Raw genomic sequence first — 17,375 nt, forward strand, 5'->3', positions numbered from 1 at the left:
TTGACAAGGTTCTGCTTGGTAAACTAACCAGTAAAGTTAGGTCACATGGGATTCAGGGTGAGCTTCCGATAATTAGCTTATCAGAAGACAACAGGGTGGAGGAGGAGGATGGCTTTTCAAACTGGAGGCCTGTGACCAGCGGTGTTCCACAGGGATCAGCGCTGGGTCCTCTTGTATTTGTCGTTTATATAACTGATTTGAAGGAGAATATAGAAGGCATGGTTAATAAGTTTGTGGATAAAATTGGTGGCAGAGTAGACAGCAAAGAAGATTTGCTAAGATTATAAAGGGATCTTGATTAAACGGGTCAATGGGCTTAAAAATGGCAGATGCAATTCAATCTGGATAAGTGCATCGTATTTCATTTGGGCACAAAAACAAGGGTCGGGCTTATACAATTACGGTAGGGCCTTGGGTAGCTTTGTAGAAGGAGGACCTAGGGGTGCAGGTACATAATTCTATAGACAGAGCAATTAAAAAGTTTGACACACCTGCCCTCATTGTTCAACCCTTTGAATATAGGGAAGTCATGTTGAGGTTGTAGAGAAAATTGGTAAGGCCTCTTCTGGAAAACTGTGCCCAGTTCTGGTCGCCCAGTTAAAGGAAAGATATGAAGCTGGCGAGGGTTCCAGAGAGAATTCCCAGGATGTTGCAGAGTATGGAAGGTTTGAGTTACAAAGAAAAGCTGGATAGGCTGGGACTTAATTCACTGTAGTGTAGGAGGTTGAGAGGTAATCTAATAGAAGTTTATAAAACAGTGAGTGGTATTGATAGAGTTAATGGTAGCTGCCTTTTTCCTAGGATGGGGGATTTGAAGACTAGTGGACACATCTTTAACGCGAGAGGAGAGAGATTTTAAAAAAAAAGTGATTCGCATGTGGAATGAACTCCCTGAGGAGCTAGTGGATGTGGGTAAAGTTACAACGTTAAAAAGCCATTTGGATCAATACATGATTCGGAAAGATTTGGAGGGATATGGACCAGGTGCGGGCAGATTGGATTAGTTTAGTTTGGCGTTATGTTCGGCATGGATTGGTTGGAGTCAAGGTCTCTACCTGTACTGTACAACTCTATGACCTCTTCGTTCTCCAAACTTTAGGCACCTCTCTTGCTGTCAGAGTAGAATGGAACATTTTTACAAGCCTCAACAACCTAGGAAACTTTTTATCCAGCTGAGATTTACATAGTTTTCCGCTGCCAGACCACTGAAAACTTTCTATCTATACTAATTTCTTTAACTGTTCACACACCTTCCCTCTGACCACTACATGCATTTCATCCCTCTCACTGGTGAACACCAACACAAAGTATTCATTTTGAATTCCTCCGGTTCCATGCACAAATTACCAGTGTAGTCTTAATGGGCTGTATTCTTTTCCCCCCACTATCTTGTAACCCTTCAAACACCTGTAAAACAAGTCTGGATTTTCTTTTGTGCTTGCCAGTAGCCTCTCATATTCCCCTTTAGTTGTCCTAATCCTTTCTCTTCTTGAATGCATGCCACTGTTTTGTGACACATTTACCTCAAATATCTGCTCCCAGTCCACTTTGGTCAAATTATATGTAATCTTATAGAAGTACTTTTCCCTCAATTAAGAATTTTCAACAGTTATGCAGTAATCAGTTATCACATTGAAGTGTTATGTAATACAGAGCACTGAGAACAAGATAAAGAACAGAGTGCGCAAATGTAATATCAAATCAACAAAAAAGAAATAAAGGGAACGATCGGCTGGAATGGACAAAAAAAGAAATACAAGAAGGAAAACTAAAACACAATAAAATTTGAAATTTTACACTCCCCAACAAGAGTTTGAATTGAGAGGTAGCCAACAAATTAACAACAGAAGTGATAACATCAATAGCACCTCCTCATGTATTTATCTCTCATTAATCTGACCATTCATTTTGGCTGGTTGAGGCAGTATATTTCTTTCCCCTGCGATTGGTTGAATTTCATGGATCAGGAAGATTTACTAAAGTCAATAAAATAATTAAAGGGTTTGAGAGAGTAGACCAGAATCAGTTCCCAATTGAGAGGATGAACAAAACTACAGACAATCAATACAAGATCACAGAAATCAAACATCAAATTTGGGAGAAACCTCTTCCCATGAAATGATAAGGATGGAACTCATTTCCAGGCAGTGGCTAAAACCTATAGAAGAGGCTGATGAACATGAGGGAGAAGGGAGTAAAGGTCAAAAGCAGCAATGAAGCACGGCCGACACCGGGAGGAGAAACAAAAGGGAGGATTGGCAGGATGTAGAGTTTGAGCAAGGCAGCAATTTGGGATGCAGATGGTCAGTGGAAAGTGGAGTGGTTCAGGTGATGAGCAACTTGAAGTTCAGAGATTGAAGAACAAGGGGTGGGGGGAGCAGTGTGAGGGAGATGGTCAAAGGATTGGAAGCTGGAACAATTAGGGTTACTGGATGAGGTGGTGGGGATTGGGGCTGTCAGAGGACGAGGAGCTGCAGGAGGGGAGGTGTCAGAAGATATGGAACTGGGTATACTGGGATGTCAGAGGGAGAGAGGCTGAGGGAGTTGAAGCTGTCAGGAGGATGAGGAGCCAGACAAGTGAGGATGTCAAGAGAGCGAGGAGGTGGACATCAGGGCCAACTCACCATGTTTAAAAAAAGAAAAAAAAAACATTCAAAATGTGAAGCCCCAGGAAAACAAGGAATAATTGTTTGCAGTCTATATCTCCTTTTATTTCATTATAAGGAGAAGCGCCAAATTTAAACTCTTCAATCCAGGCTAACAAGAGCAGTGAATTGGGGGGGGGCGGGGAGAGCGCCTGTGAGAGACAGTGAACAGGAGGTGATTTAAGGTATATAAAATAAGGGCAGGCATAGGTACAGTTGACAGGTAAGATCCGTTGCCCAATACAGAGAAGTCAATCACCAGTTGTTCACATTTAAGCTATCTGGTCAGAGGGTTAGAGGGAACTTGAATAAAGGTTTTTTCACTCAGAGGTCAGTGGATGCCTGGAACTTGACGTCTAGTTGGGTGGGTGAGGTGGAAACCCTCAACCCAATTTAAAGAAACCTGGATTAAGCAGCACACCAGATGCTGGGAAATGGAATGAGAATGGGCAGTTTTGTTCCTCAGCCAGCATACTTGACAACCTGCATGTCCTCTTTCCATGCTGTAGCTTTCACATGTTTCTGGGGTCTTGGAGAACATGTGTACAAAGTGCCTGTCATGCTACAGCTCAAGGTCAGGGTGTCCAAGCTTACAGGGCAGCTGGAATCATTATGCAGCATCAGGCAGAGTGAGAATTCCTTGCGTTTTACATTCGAGGAGGATGCCCACCCAAAAGGCTTTTGCCTGAAACGTCGATTTTCCTGCTCCTCGGATACTGCCTGACCTGCTGTGCTTTTCCAGCACTATTCTAACTTTGACTCTAATCTGCAGCATCTGCAGTACCCACTTTCACCCAAAAGGCAGTGAGAGTTCAGGCTAAGAGATAGGTGACCATCAGGAAGAGGCAGGAAATATAGGGATCTTCAGGGTGTATACCACTCAAACATGCACTCAACACTGGAAACTGCTGGGAATGACAATACGCTGAAGGATATCAATTGACATAAGGACTGGACACATGGGAACAGCAAAGAATAGAAATGCACACACAGAACCTTGTTGCAATCTGGATAAACAACTTTTTCACTGAGGAAAGAGCTATGGAGACAGCCAAATTCCTGTTGTATCCCCATGGTAACACTGTGGCAAATCAGAATTGACATGCCTGGTTTGAACGGAGTTAAATATCGCAAGTGAACAACTTTCATTTCATTGCCATGTCCACTAGTCAGCACTCTTCTCTTCTGCTGTATAAATTGTTGTTTGTTTTCTAAATTGGCTTTCTTGTACCTTCCTGGACGAGTGCAAGGTGGAAAGCATCCATTTCTTGTCTCAGAATTCTGAAACTACTTCCTCGTGATATGATTGCAACTGTCTTGCATGCGAGACCTGGTGAGATGTCCTATCCATGGGTCAGAAATTGGCCTGTTCAGTCACAGAAGATCCAAGGCAAAAGCTTGCCATCCTGAGTTGATGTCATCCTCAAAAGGATGACATCCTCAAACTGACAAGAAGCAGAGCTGATTGAGGCAATGGTTGGGATGAAAACTGATAAGACATGATGAACTGAAAAAGCTGACAATGCTCAGAGTGAATAGCAAGTGAATAAAGGTAACAGAAGAGTTTGCTGTAATCTTTCAATCTTTACCAAGGAAGGTGATGGAAGATTGGAACGAGACAAATGTAACCCCTAAGGTAGCTGTACTACCTTAATAATTTAATCAATGTGAGTAAGATATTGGAACCATAAATCAGCGGAAAGATAATCAGACAGTAGGAGAGAATTACATTAATGAAGGAAAGCCAGCACAGATTTAAGGCAGATCCTGCTAATCTGATTTTTCTTTTGATGAAGTAATAGAAAGATGTAACACAACATGCAGTGATGTTGTCTGAACAAATATTTAAGGATGGACGTGACAGGTACAGGAGGGTTTAACCAGAATCCTTTGAAGTATGAGGGGTTTGCTTCAAGGTTTGATGGAAGGTACTGCATTTGTTATTTTTTTTAAAGAAACTCTTGTGGGACATGGACATTTATTGCCCCATTTCCAGTTGCCCTTGAGAAGGTAGTGGTGAGCTGCCTTCTTGAACCACTGCAATCCATTTGATGTAGACAGACCCACAATGCATTTAGGGAGGGACTTCCAAGGCGCTGACCAGGTGACATGATAATTCCAAGTCAAATGGAGAGTGGCTTGGAGGTGGTCGCTTTCCTATATATCAGCTGTCCATGTTCTTCTAGATGGAAGTGGTCTTGGGTTTGGAAGGTGCTGTCTAAGGGCATACAGTGAATTTTTGCAGTACACCAAGTAGTTCATACACACTGCTACTCCCCAGCACAGTGGTGGAGGGAAAAATTGCTTGCAGGGGTGGTGTCAATCAAGCGGATTGTTTTTTTCCTGGATGGTGTCAAGCTTGTTGAATGTTGAGCTACATCTAAACAAGTGGGGAATATTTCATCACACTGCTGAATTGTACCGTGTAGATGCTGGTCAGGCCTCTGGGATTCAGTAGGTGAATCACTTGCTGCAGTATTCCTAGCTACTGACCTGCTGCTGTAGCCACTGCATTTATATAGCGAATGCAGTTGAGCTTCTGGTCAATAGTAACCCTCCCAGGATGTTGACATGAGGGGATTCAGTCATGGTAATGCCATTGAGTGTCAAGAGACAGTGGTTAAGTTGTCTCCTATTGGTCACTGCCTGGCATTGAAGGACAAAAGTTACTTTTCCAAGCTTGGATATTGACCAGATCTTGTATTTAAAAATGGACTGCTTCAGAATCTGAGGAGTAGTGAATGCTGATAATTGTGCAATGTTGAGCACCAAACTGCCCCAATTCTGACCTTATGACCGAGGGAAGGTCATTGAAGCAAAGGCAGCTGAGACGAGATTTTCTAGGAGGTGTATACAATTAAACTTTAGATTTAAAGAAAGACAACTTGATGGTAAAAGGACAGTAGACACAGATCCTAAGCAAGACATATGGGTACAAACTGTTTTGAGCAGCAAATGGAAGTGACACTGGTATTGGTAACTTACAAGGGTAATACATGGGAGATGAAGAATGATTTGCAAATAAATTGCATGGGCACTCAAATATAAACTTGAAGCGTTTTGGCAATTAAGTGGGGAAATGGGAATGGCTCCCTACAAGACAACCATTGTGAAATCAACAGGCAAACAACTTGTATTAATAACAATGATACTACATGGTATATGCATCTACAAAGCTACTCATTTATTGGTACTGTATTCCTTGGTAACTTTTCCATGCAATTAACTGGCTGCTTGGTCATTCCTCTTCTCCAGTTCTTCTACAGCCAACTTTTCTGTAGAACTCTTCTCCCTACATTTACCTCTGTTTTGATCAGCTCTCCTCACTCAGTTTTCATTTAGCCCTACTCTCTTACTATCTTAAAAGGCTTCTCCATTGTTCTATGCATCTGTTTTTAAAAGTTTCTTTCCTGCCCAGATGCAGTTTTTTCAAGGGGTATTATTCAAATCTTCCCAGCACAGGTGCGAAGATTTCAAATCTACTCCTGTTAACTCTGTAGTGAATGCTTGAATCTTCCTGCTCAACGACACGGCAATCACAGATTAGCAATTTTTCAATTCCCCTTCCTAAATCAGCAACAGATTGTAAATTAGAAAGAATTTAATTTAATCAGGTTAAACAATTATTTTTTCTAAATGAAGCCTGAATCTTCAGGTACTCTTGCAACCTTCCTAAAATGAGACGATCAAAACTGTACACTACTCCAGGTGTGGCCTCATCTATGCCATGGACAGATGTAGCAATTTTCATGTGCTATTTGAAGTATTTAGATGTACACTTAATGCCAACAAGGCTTTCGGCCAAGTACCAGAAAATGGGATTAGAATTCTTCTGCATTTGTTTTGACCAGTGCAGACACTATGAGCCTATTTCTGTAGACCTGATTCTATTCTCTTTGCAATGTCAACACATTCACAAACATGTACTCCCTCCACCACTGACATTTACTTGCAGCAGTATCATCTACAGATTCACGGCAGAAAATCTCAAAAACCGTTCAATAACACTTTTCAAACACATGACTTACCCCATCGAGGGGGACATGGGCAGTAGACACATTGGAACACCACCTGCAAGTTCCCTGCCATGTCATCACAATTTGACTTGGAAATATATTGCTGTTCCTTCAGTGTCACTAGGTCAAAATCCTGGAACTCCCTAACTGCATTATGGGCGTACCTACAGCACAGGGTCTAAGAAGGCAACCCACCAGCACCTTCGCTCTCAACTAGAGATAGGCCAGAAATATTGGCCCCGTCACCAACACCCACATCCCATGGGCAGATAAAAATAAAAACATTCCAACTGCCTTTCTTAACATTTGCTGTAACCTGCGCACCAATGTTGTGACTCATACATCAGAACATTCAAATCCCTCATTACCTCAGGTTTTGCAATCTTTCTCTATTTAAATATGCTTTGCTATTCTTCCTGTCAAAATGGACTCTCTGCCATTTTTCCCTCCACTCTCTCAACCTACATCTACCCCTTTGCAGGCTCTCTACTTCCTCCTGAAGACTCATTTTCCTATCTATTTTTGTGACAATAAATTTAACAGCCATATCTTTGATCCTTTCAACCATGTCATTTATATAAGTTGTAAATATTGCAGCCTCAGCACTGATGGCAAAGGTACAGACTTCACACCCTGCCAATCCAAAAATGATCCTTTTCTCCCCATTTTCTGTTTTCCATTAGCCAACTAATCACCTATCCATACCAATATGTTACTTCCCACGTCATGACAGAACATCTGGCTGTTTATCTGCCTGTCATATTAACTCTCCCAGAACTTTACATTGCCCAAATACCTCGTTTAAGGTGAGCTGTCCCAGCTATTTGAGCCCCTCCAGCACTTCAGGACCAGCCAGGGAAGGTGAAAGATTAGCTTGTGGTTTTAGGGCCTGCACTTCAGAATTGGAGCTGTGCATGAACGAAGGGAGAGCAGTCTGGGAAGGTAAGTGATTATAAAAACGTATCTTGTGGATTTGGGGCCTGCACTTCGGGACCATAGCTGAGCAGGACTTCGATGTTGTGGCCATTTCAAAGATATGGATAGAGCAGTGCGAGGAATGGTAGTTGCAGGTTCCAAGATTTAGATCTTTCATTAAGAACAGGCAAGGCAGTAAAAGAGGGGGGAGGCATGGCCTCGTTAGTCACAGATAGTATAACAGTGGCTGGAAGAACTTTTGACGAGGACTCATCTACTGAGGTAGTGTGGGCTGAGGTTAGAAACAGGAGAAGAGGTCACACTGCTTGGAGGTTTTTATAGGCCTCCGCAGAGTTCCAGGGAGGTGGAAGAGAGGATTGGCAAAATTATTCTGGGTAGGAGCGAAAGGAACAGGGTAATTACTGGGGACTTTAACTTCCCCAACATTGACTGGAAATGCTATTACTCTAGTACATCGGATGGATCAGTTTTTATCCAATGTGTACAGGAGGGTTTCCTGACACAGTATGTCAAAGGGCCAAGAGGGGAGGCCACACTGGATCTGGTACTTGGTAATGAACCAGGCCAGGTGTTTGATTTAGTTGTAGGTGAGCACTTTGAAGAGAGTGACCATCATTGAGTTACGTTTAGTTTAACGATGGAAAGGGATAAGTGCATGCCACAGGTTAAGAGTTACCGATGGGGCAAGGGCAATTACCATGCGATTCGGCAAGAATTAGGATGCATAGAATGGGGAGCAAAATGCAGGGGATGCAGACAATGGAAATGTGGAGCTGGTTTAAGGAACAGATATTGCATGTCCTTGATAGGTATGTCACTGTCAGGCAGGGAGGTGGTGATAAGGTAAGGGAATTGCATCTCTTGTTAAACGGAAGGAAGAAGCTTGTGTTGATGAGACAAGATGGTTCAGATGAGGCGATGGAGAGTTACAGATCAGCTAGGAAGGATTTAAAGAGAGTTAAAAACAGAGGACACGAGCAGTCTTTAGCAAATAGAATAAAGGAGAACGCTAAAGCTTTCTATAAGTATGTGAAGAATAAAAGGATGACTAGGGTAAGAATGGGCCAGTCAAAGACAGAAGTGGGAAGTTGAGTGTGAACCCTGTGGAGATCGGAGGTGCTAAATTAACATTTCTCTTCGGTTTTCACTCAGGAAAAGGAGAATATTGTAGAGAAGAATAAGGTACAAGATATTAGACTAGAAAGGATTGAGGTTAGTTATGAATAGGTGTTATCAATTCTAGAAGGAGTGAAAGTAGACAAGTCCCCTGGGCCGGATGGGATTTATCCAAGGATTTTCTGGGAAACTAGGGAGGAGATGGCAGAGCCTTTGGCTTTGATGTTTGAGTCGTCATTGTCTATAGGTTTAGTACCAGAGGACTAGAGGATTGCAAATGTCATGCAATCATGCAAATGTTCAAGAAGGGCAGTAGAGATGACACAGGTAATTATAGACCAGTGAGCCTTACTTCTGTTGTAGGCAAGGTTTTGGAATGGATTATAAGAGATAAGATTTGTAACCATCTAACAAGCAACAATTTGATTTCAGATGGCCAACATGGTTTCATCAAGGACAGGTCATGTCTCACAAACCTTGAGTTTTTTGAAGTGACCAAGCATGTAGATGAGGGTAGGGCAGTTGACATCGTATACATGGACTTCAGTAAAGCCTTTGATAAGGTTCCACGTGGTAGGCTGTTGGAGAAAATGCTGAGGCATGGAATGGAGGGTGATTTAGCAGTTTGGATTAGAAACTGGCTTTCTGAAAGGAGGCAGCGAGTGGTGGTTGGTGGAAAATATTCAGCCTGGAGTCCGGTTACTAGTGGTGTGCCAGAAGGATCTGTTTTGGGACCACTGCTGTTTGTTATTTTTATTAATGACTTAGTTGCAGGCATAGGTGGATGGATTAGTAAGTTTGCAGATGGTGGAGTAGTGGACAGTGTGAAAGTGTGTTACAGGTTGCAGGAGGACTTGATAAACTGCAGAATTGGACTGAGAGGTGGCAAATGGAGTTCAATGCAGCTAAATGTGAGGTGGTGCACTTTGGGAAGAATAACAGGAAGGCAGAGTACTGGGTCAATGGAAAGATTCTTGGTAGTGTGGATGTGCAGCGGGACCTTGGAATCCATGTACATGGATCCCTGAAAGTTGACATCCAGGTTGATAATGCTGTTAAGAAGGCATCCAGTGTGTTAGGTTTCATTGGTAGAGGGATTGAGTTCCAGAGCCACAATATCATGCTGCAACTATACAAAACACTAGTGAGGCTGCACATGGAATATTGTGTACAGTTCAGGTTGCCATATTTCAGGAAGGATGTGGAAGCATTGGAAAAGGTGCAGAGGAGATTTACCAGGGTGTTGCCTGGTCTGGAGGGAAGGTCTTATGAGAAAAGGCTGAAAGACTTGGGTCTGTTCTCATTGGAAAGGCGGCAGCTCAGGGGGGGATTTGATAGAGACATACAAGATGATCAGAGGATTAGATAGGGTAGACAGTGAACGATGACGTTAGCTTGTATGAGGGGACATAACTACAAATTTAGGGGCGATAAAAGACAGATGTCAGAGGCAGGTTCTTTACTCAGAGTGGTAAGGGCGTGAAATGCCCTATCTGCCAATGTAGTTAACTCAGCCACATTAGGGAGATTTAAACTTGGATACATACATGGATGATGATGGGATGAGTTGAGAATAGTTCACAGGTCGGCACAACATCGAGGGCTAAAGGGCCTGTTCCGTACTGTCCTGTTCTATATATAAAGGGCAAGAGAGAAGCAAAAGTGGACATTGGGCTGCTGGAACATGACCCTGGAGAGATAGTACTGGGGAACAAGGAAATGGCTGAGGAACTGAATAACTAGTTCGCGTCAGTCTTCACATTGGATTCACAAGTTATATCCAAAAATTCAAGAGAGTGAAGGGGCAGAGCTGGGTATGGTGGCCATCACCAAGGAGAAGGCGCTAGAAAAACTGAATGGCGTGAAGGTGGAGAAATCACCTGGACCAGATGGACTATACTCTAGAGTTCCAAGGAGACAGTTGAAGAGATAGTGGAGGCGTTAGTAGTGATCTTTCAGGAATTGCTAGAATCAGGAAGGGATTACACCAGAGTTTAAAAAGATGGAAAATTACAGACCAATTAGTCTAACATCAGTCATGGATGAGATCCTGGAATCCACTGTGAAGAATGTGAATTCTGAATACTGTGAAGTGTATGGTAAAATAGAGCAAGGTCAGCATGGTTTCATCAAGGGGAAGCCATGCCTGACAAATCTGCAAGAATTCTTTGAGGAAGTACTAAGCAGATTAGACGGTGAGCCAATGGACATTATCTAGCTGGACGTCAAGACAACCTTTGACAAGGTGCTGCACAGGAGGTTACTGAGTAAGAGAAGGGAAACAAAGAACATGACACGTGTGATCTTTCTCTCCCTCGCGCTTCCTTCCCCACCGAGAACTGAGGGAAAGTGCTTACACAGTTTTACATCTGGTAGAGACTCCACAAGGTCCATTGCAAGAAGGCATTTCACGCAGTACCCTCAGGTACAACAATCTGGACTTAACATCAGACAGATAGCCAGGTGTTGCAAAAGCTGTTCAGCAGTGTGATATGTTTCAAAGTAATAATTTGAAGGATTCCATGAAACAAAAATCAAAATACTACACCTGCCACAAATCTTAAATAAAAATACTAAGTGCTAGACTATGAAGCCAGACAAGGCACCATCTGGAGAGATGTTGGGTTGGGAGGAGATGTGGGGGGACCAGAGAGGGAAACAAAGAAAGATAAACAGATCATCTGGTGAAAGATCATCCAATTAAAAACACTGACTTTCTCTCCAGTCGCTGCCTGACCTGAGTACAGTATTGTCAACACTTTTTTTTTACCAAATTCTATCAACCAAATTTTATAAGACATTTAAACTTATTCACATTGAAAGGCCTTGTAAACAGCCATACTTCTCCAAACAATGATTATTATCCAGTAATGACAGCCAGAAAAGAAGGTAAAAACAATGAATGCAGATGCTGGATAGCAGATTCTAGATTCGTGGTGCTGGAAAAGCACAACAGTTTAGGCAGCATCCGAGAGGCAGTAAAATTGACGGTTCGGGCAAAAGCCCTTCATCAGGAATACAGAGTGCCTGAATGGTGGAGAGATAAATGAGAGGAGGGTGGGGGGTGGGGAGAAAGTAGCATAGAGTACAATAGGTGAGTGGGGGAGGGGATGAAGGTGATAGGTCAGGGAGGAGGGTGGAGTGGATAAGTGGAAAAGAAGATAGGCAGGTAAGACAAGTCATGGGGAAAATGCTGAGCTGGAAGTTTGGAACTGCAGTGAGGTGGGGGAAGGGGAAATGAGGAAACTGTTGAAGTCCACATTGATGCCCTGGGGTTGAAGTGTTCCGAGGCGGAAGAGGAGGCGTTCTTCCTCCAGGCGTCGGGTGGTGAGGGAGCGACGGTGGAGGCGGCCCAGGACCTCCATGTCCTCGGCAGAGTGGAAGGGGGAGTTGAAATGTTGGGCCACAGGGCGGTGTGGTTGATTGGTATGAGTGTCCCAGAAATGTTCCCGAAAGCGCTCTGCTAGGAAGCGTCCAGTCTCCCCAATGTAGAGGAGGCCGCATTGGGAGCGACGGATACAATAAATGATATTGGTGGATGTGCAGGTAAAACTTTGATGGATGTGGAAGGCTCCTTTAGGGCCTTGGATGGAGGTGAGGGAGGAGGTGTGGGCACAGGTTTTGCAACTCCTGCGGTGGCAGGGGAAGATGCCAGGATGTGAGGGTGGGTTGTAGGGGGGTGTGGACCTGACCAGGTAGTCACGGAGGGAATGGTCTTTGCGGAAGGTGGAAAGGAGAGGGGAGGGAAATATATCCCTGGTGGTGGGTCCGTTTGGAGGTGGTGGAAATGTCGGCGAATGATTTGGTTTATGCGAAGGTTGGTAGAGTGGAAGGTGAGCACCAGGGGCATTCTGTCCTTGTTATGGTTGGAGTCTGAGGGCAGAGGTGCGGGATATGGACGAGATGCATGGGGGGACATCTTTAACCACGTGGGAAGGGAAATTGCGGTCTCGAAAGGAGTTGGCCATCTGGTGCATTCTGTGATGGAACTGGCCCTCCTGGGAGCAGATGTGACGGAGGCGGAGGAATTGGAAATAAGGATGGCATTTAACCGCCTCAACCTGTCTACCCCACTCCAACCTCTCACCCTCAACGCGCAATCCCAACCTCACCATCAAGCCAGCAGATAGAGGGGCGCAGTGACCTCTACACCGCTGAAGCCAGACGCCAACTCAAGGACACCTCTTCCTATCGCACCCTCGACCATGACCCCACCCTCCATCACCAAACCATCATCTCCCAGACGATACAGAACCTCATCACCTCAGGAGATCTCCCAACCTCAGAACCGGGCAGAGCGCGGTTCCCGGACTACCACCTTCCCAAGATTCACAAGCCTGACCACCCTAGCCGACCCATTGTCTCAGCATGTTCCTGCCCTACTGAACTCATTTCTACCGACCGCGACACTGTCCTATCCCCCCTAGTCCAGGAACTCCCCACATACTTTCGAGACACCACCCACGCCCTCCACCAAGACTTCTGTTTCCCCGGGCCCCAACGCCTCATCTTCACCCTGGATATCCAGTCCCTCTACACCTCCATCCGCCAAGAACAGGGCCTCCATTTCTTCCTCTCCCGACGTCCCCAACAGTAACCTTCCACCGACACACATTTGTTTGGCTGAACTGGTCCTCACGCTTAATTTCTCCTTTGAATCCTCTCACTTCCTCCAGACCAAAGGGGTAGCCATGGGCACCCGTATGGGCCCCAGCTATGCCTGTCTCTTTGTTGGCTAGGGCGAGCAGTCCATCTTCCATAATTACACCGGCACCATTCCCCACCCCTTCCTCTGCTACATTGACGACTGCACTGGCGCCACCTCGTGCTCCCGCGAGGAGGTTGAGCAATTCATCCACTTCACCAACACATTCCACCCTGACCTTAAATTTACCTGGACCATCTCTGACACCTCCCTCCCTTTCCCGGACCACTCCATCTCCATTAATGACGACAGACTTGACACCAACATTTTTACAAACCCGACTCCCACAGCTACCTGGATTACACCTCTTCCCACCCTACCTCCCGCAAAAATGCCAATTTCCTTCGCCTCCGCCGTATCTGTTCCCAGGAGGAACAGTTCGACCACAGAACACACCAGATGGCCTCCTTCTTTAGAGACCGCAATTTCCCTTCCCACGTGGTTAAAGATGCCCTCCAACGCATCTCGTCCACATCCCGCACCTCCGCCCTCAGACCCCACCCCTCCAACCGTAACAAGGACAGAACGCCCCTGGTGCTCACCTTCCACCCTACCAACCTTCGCATAAACTAAATCATCTGCCGACATTTCCGCCACCTCCAAACGGACCTCACCACCAGGGATATATTTCCCTCCCCACTCCTTTCCACCTTCCGCAAAGACCATTCCCACCGTGACTACCTGGTCAGGTCCACGCCCCCCCTACATCCCACCCTCACATCCTGGCATCTTCCCCTACCACCGCAGGAATTGCAAAGCCTGCGCCCACACCTCCTCCCTCACCTCCATCCAAGGCCCTAAAGGAGCCTTCCACATCCAAAGTTTTACCTGCACATCCACCAATATCATTTATTGTATCCGTCGCTCCCGATGCGGTCTCCTCTACACTGGGGAGACTGGACGCCTCCTAGCAGAGCGTTTTAGGAAACATCAACCACACCGCCCTGTGGCCCAACATTTAACTCCCCCTCCCACTCTGCTGAGGACATGGAGGTCCTGGGTCTCCTTCACCGCCGCTCCCTCACCACCCAACGCCTGGAGGAAGAACGCCTCATCTTCCGCCTCGGAACACTTCAACCCCAGGGCATCAATGTGGACTTCAACAGTTTCCTCATTTCCCCTTCCCCCACCTCACCCCAGTTCCAAACTTCCAGCTCAGCACTGTTCCCATGACTTGTCCTACCTGCCTATCTTTTCCACCTATCCACTCCACCCTCCTCCTTGACCTATCACCTTCATCCCCTCCCCCACTCATCTATTGTACTCTATGCTACTTTCACCCCATCCCCCACCCTCATCTCACTTATCTCTCCACCATTCAGGCTCTCTGCCTGTATTCCTGATTAAGGGCTTTGGCCCGAAACATCGATTTTACTGCTCCTCGGATGCTGGCTGAACTGCTGTGCTTTTCCAGCACCACTAATCCAGCCAGAAAAGAAGTCAATCTGAAAAGTACACTGGTTTTCGATACTTCTCCCACTGGTTAATGTCTTTATCAAGCAGCCTCCATTGAACAGTGGGAAAAGCCAGAGAAGCAGGTCTGAAATAGTGCACACAGTTTTGGCAGCCAACTACTCCATGCAATGAGTTTGGGAATGTAAGTAAAAGTCAGATGTCTCCAGATCAGACAAAATCAGACACTATCACATGCTCAAGGCTTAAGGCCTTCTCCCTACTTCAATCCCTTAAGGTATTCACTGAATCAATGGAGCTTTTCCCAATATATTCACTTACCCCTTGAACAAGAGCAAGGAGCACCCAGCCACAGGAATAATCACTCCAAGACAAAAGCAACGACCAACCTGTAAAGAAATCCCATCAGCTCAAGCTCATTTTTCACTTAAATCAACTGAATGGAGCAGGGTGAGAGCTGTCAATTAACAGCCAGGTCAAACCACCACCCTCCAAATACACACACAAGCACTTCACTATCATGTCAGGGCTATCACCTCAGCACAGATCAAACAAAAGCTTAGCAACAATGGAGCACCAACAACAGAGGGCACCAAAGAAGGGGCAAGGCAAACACTAGCTATGAAAGGGAATGCTATAGACTCCAGCAGTTGTGTGGTTTTAAACACAGTCCACCTTCTTCCTTTGGATCTGGCGGTGAGACACAGTAGTCCACCACTGGTTCCATACTTTCACCACACCAGCTAAAATCCAGGCCTGATTTTGAAAGCTCTTCAGGCCCAACACATTGCACCTACCCCTAGCCAAACTGAACCTCACCAAATAACAGCTCAGTTCACTTTCCCAGGCAACATCAAGTCCTATCTGACACTATTCCTTCGAACAAACATTGAAGAGCCAGTCCAATTTAACCCCCCACCCCACCAAGAGGGATCATCTGGCGACGCCCTGAGGGAAACGACCTATTACCCTAGCCTCACCAAAATTCTTGATACCCCACCGATTACCCTAGTCCCACCCAAACATTCATGGCTCTTCCCCATCCAGACCACGGCCCCCACCATTTAGACACAGTCTCCTATTACCGGAGCAGTTCCGCATTTGCCCGGAGCTCGCTCTATAACCTGACCCCCACACCCCGGTCCCCCGCCTCCTTTGTCCTGGGGATACGCTAAGCCATGACCCCGCCCTTATTTAGCCTGGCCCAGTCCCCGCCTCCTACAGCCTGCCCCGTGACCCAGCACCTCATCGCCCCTACACGTTCTGGGCCGAGGTGCTGCATGACCTGCTCCTGCCCCACACAATCAGGATCCGCACCATCCAAACATCACGCTCCAATCACCTCAACACAGACCCCGCCCCATATTGTCCAGGCCCCGCCCCCTTTGCCCCTCTCCCATCAGGCAGTGCGCTGGCCATACATCTCCCGGATGTAGCCGTCAGGCTAACGGCCTTTTGAGTCTGTGATGTCGGATTCCCAACTCCACACTCACTCTGCCGTTAAGCCGGCTCTTTACTTTGTTGTGTCCGTGGTAAGGCCGCAATACCGTACTGTTCAGTGGTCTGTGCCCTGCAATGTGTCCAAGCCCTCAATCCGCACCCTCTCCCTCTCCTCAAGATCGCTCCGGCTTCAGGCAGCCAACAGGCAAACCGGAAACACGTCACCGTGCCACTGCGCGTCATCGCTCTGTGACATCACGTGTCCCGGGCGGCAGGTGGAACACGTGACACAGAGGACGCGCGGAAACTGTTTGGGCGGGTGAGAGAGAGAGCGCGCGTGTGACAGAGAGTGCATGTTCGTTCGTGCACATGACTGTGTGCGCGCGTGTGACAGAATGAGAGTGCATGGGCGCGTGACAGTGTGTTCGGGGTCTAGATCAGTGTGGCGCTGGAAAAGCACAGTAGGGCAGGCAGCATCCGAGGAGCGGGAGAATCGATGTTTCGGGCAAAAGCCCTTCAGAGCGCGAGCGAGTAACAGGGAGAGTGCGTGTGACAGAATGTGCACTCTGGGCTTTTCCCCGAAACCTGTTGTGCTTTTCCAGCACCACTCTGATCTAAACCCTGTGCGTGAGCGTGACAGAGTGCATGCCAGTTGACAGTGCATGAGACACTGCATGTGCACACGTGTCATAGAGTGCATGTGTGTACGACACAGTGCGCCGCATGTGACTGCACGTGCGTCTCAGCAGGTGAGTGACAGAGAGAACATGCATGGCCGTGTGACAGTGATTGTGTGGCCGTGTGACATAGCACGTGGGTGTGCAACAGTACATGCGTGTGACAGCGTGCGGGTGTGCATGTGATAGAAAGCATATGCGCATGCACTTAAGTGTGCGTGCATGTGACAGAATGCACGTCTGTGTGACAGACACTGCGTGCACGTGACACAATGCGTGCCTGTGAAACAGAGTGCATCTGCATGTGACAGAGCTCGTGCCTGTGACAGTGTGCGTGTGACAGTTTGTGTGCGCATGCTGGAGTGCATGTGCGTTTGACAGAGTGCATGTGAAAAGAGTGTGCTCATGTGACAGACACAGAGTGCGT

The 17,375-nt window shown here is 46.3% G+C and overlaps 1 protein-coding gene across 4 annotated transcripts in view; it reads right to left on the reverse strand.

Annotated features, from left to right (window-relative positions):
- LOC122556771 (polyadenylate-binding protein-interacting protein 2-like) overlaps positions 1–16,508 on the reverse strand; it is a 47,009-nt gene extending 30,501 nt beyond the window's left edge. Inside the window, exons 1-2 of one of the 4 annotated variants that reach the window (XM_043703916.2) lie at positions 16,384–16,452; positions 15,153–15,220 (exon numbers count right to left, since the gene is read on the reverse strand). The gene's annotated coding sequence lies outside the window, so the exon portion shown is untranslated. Of the gene's footprint in view, positions 1–15,152; positions 15,221–16,324 lie in introns of all 4 variants that reach the window. The other 3 variants (XM_043703913.2, XM_043703910.2, XM_043703912.2) reach the window with 3 other exon arrangements.
- Positions 16,509–17,375: the final 867 nt, after the last annotated feature.

Source organism: Chiloscyllium plagiosum, unplaced genomic scaffold (assembly GCF_037043375.1).
Source record: "Chiloscyllium plagiosum isolate Xiang-an unplaced genomic scaffold, Cpla_swu_hap1 HiC_scaffold_16, whole genome shotgun sequence".
NCBI lineage: Eukaryota > Metazoa > Chordata > Chondrichthyes > Orectolobiformes > Hemiscylliidae > Chiloscyllium > Chiloscyllium plagiosum.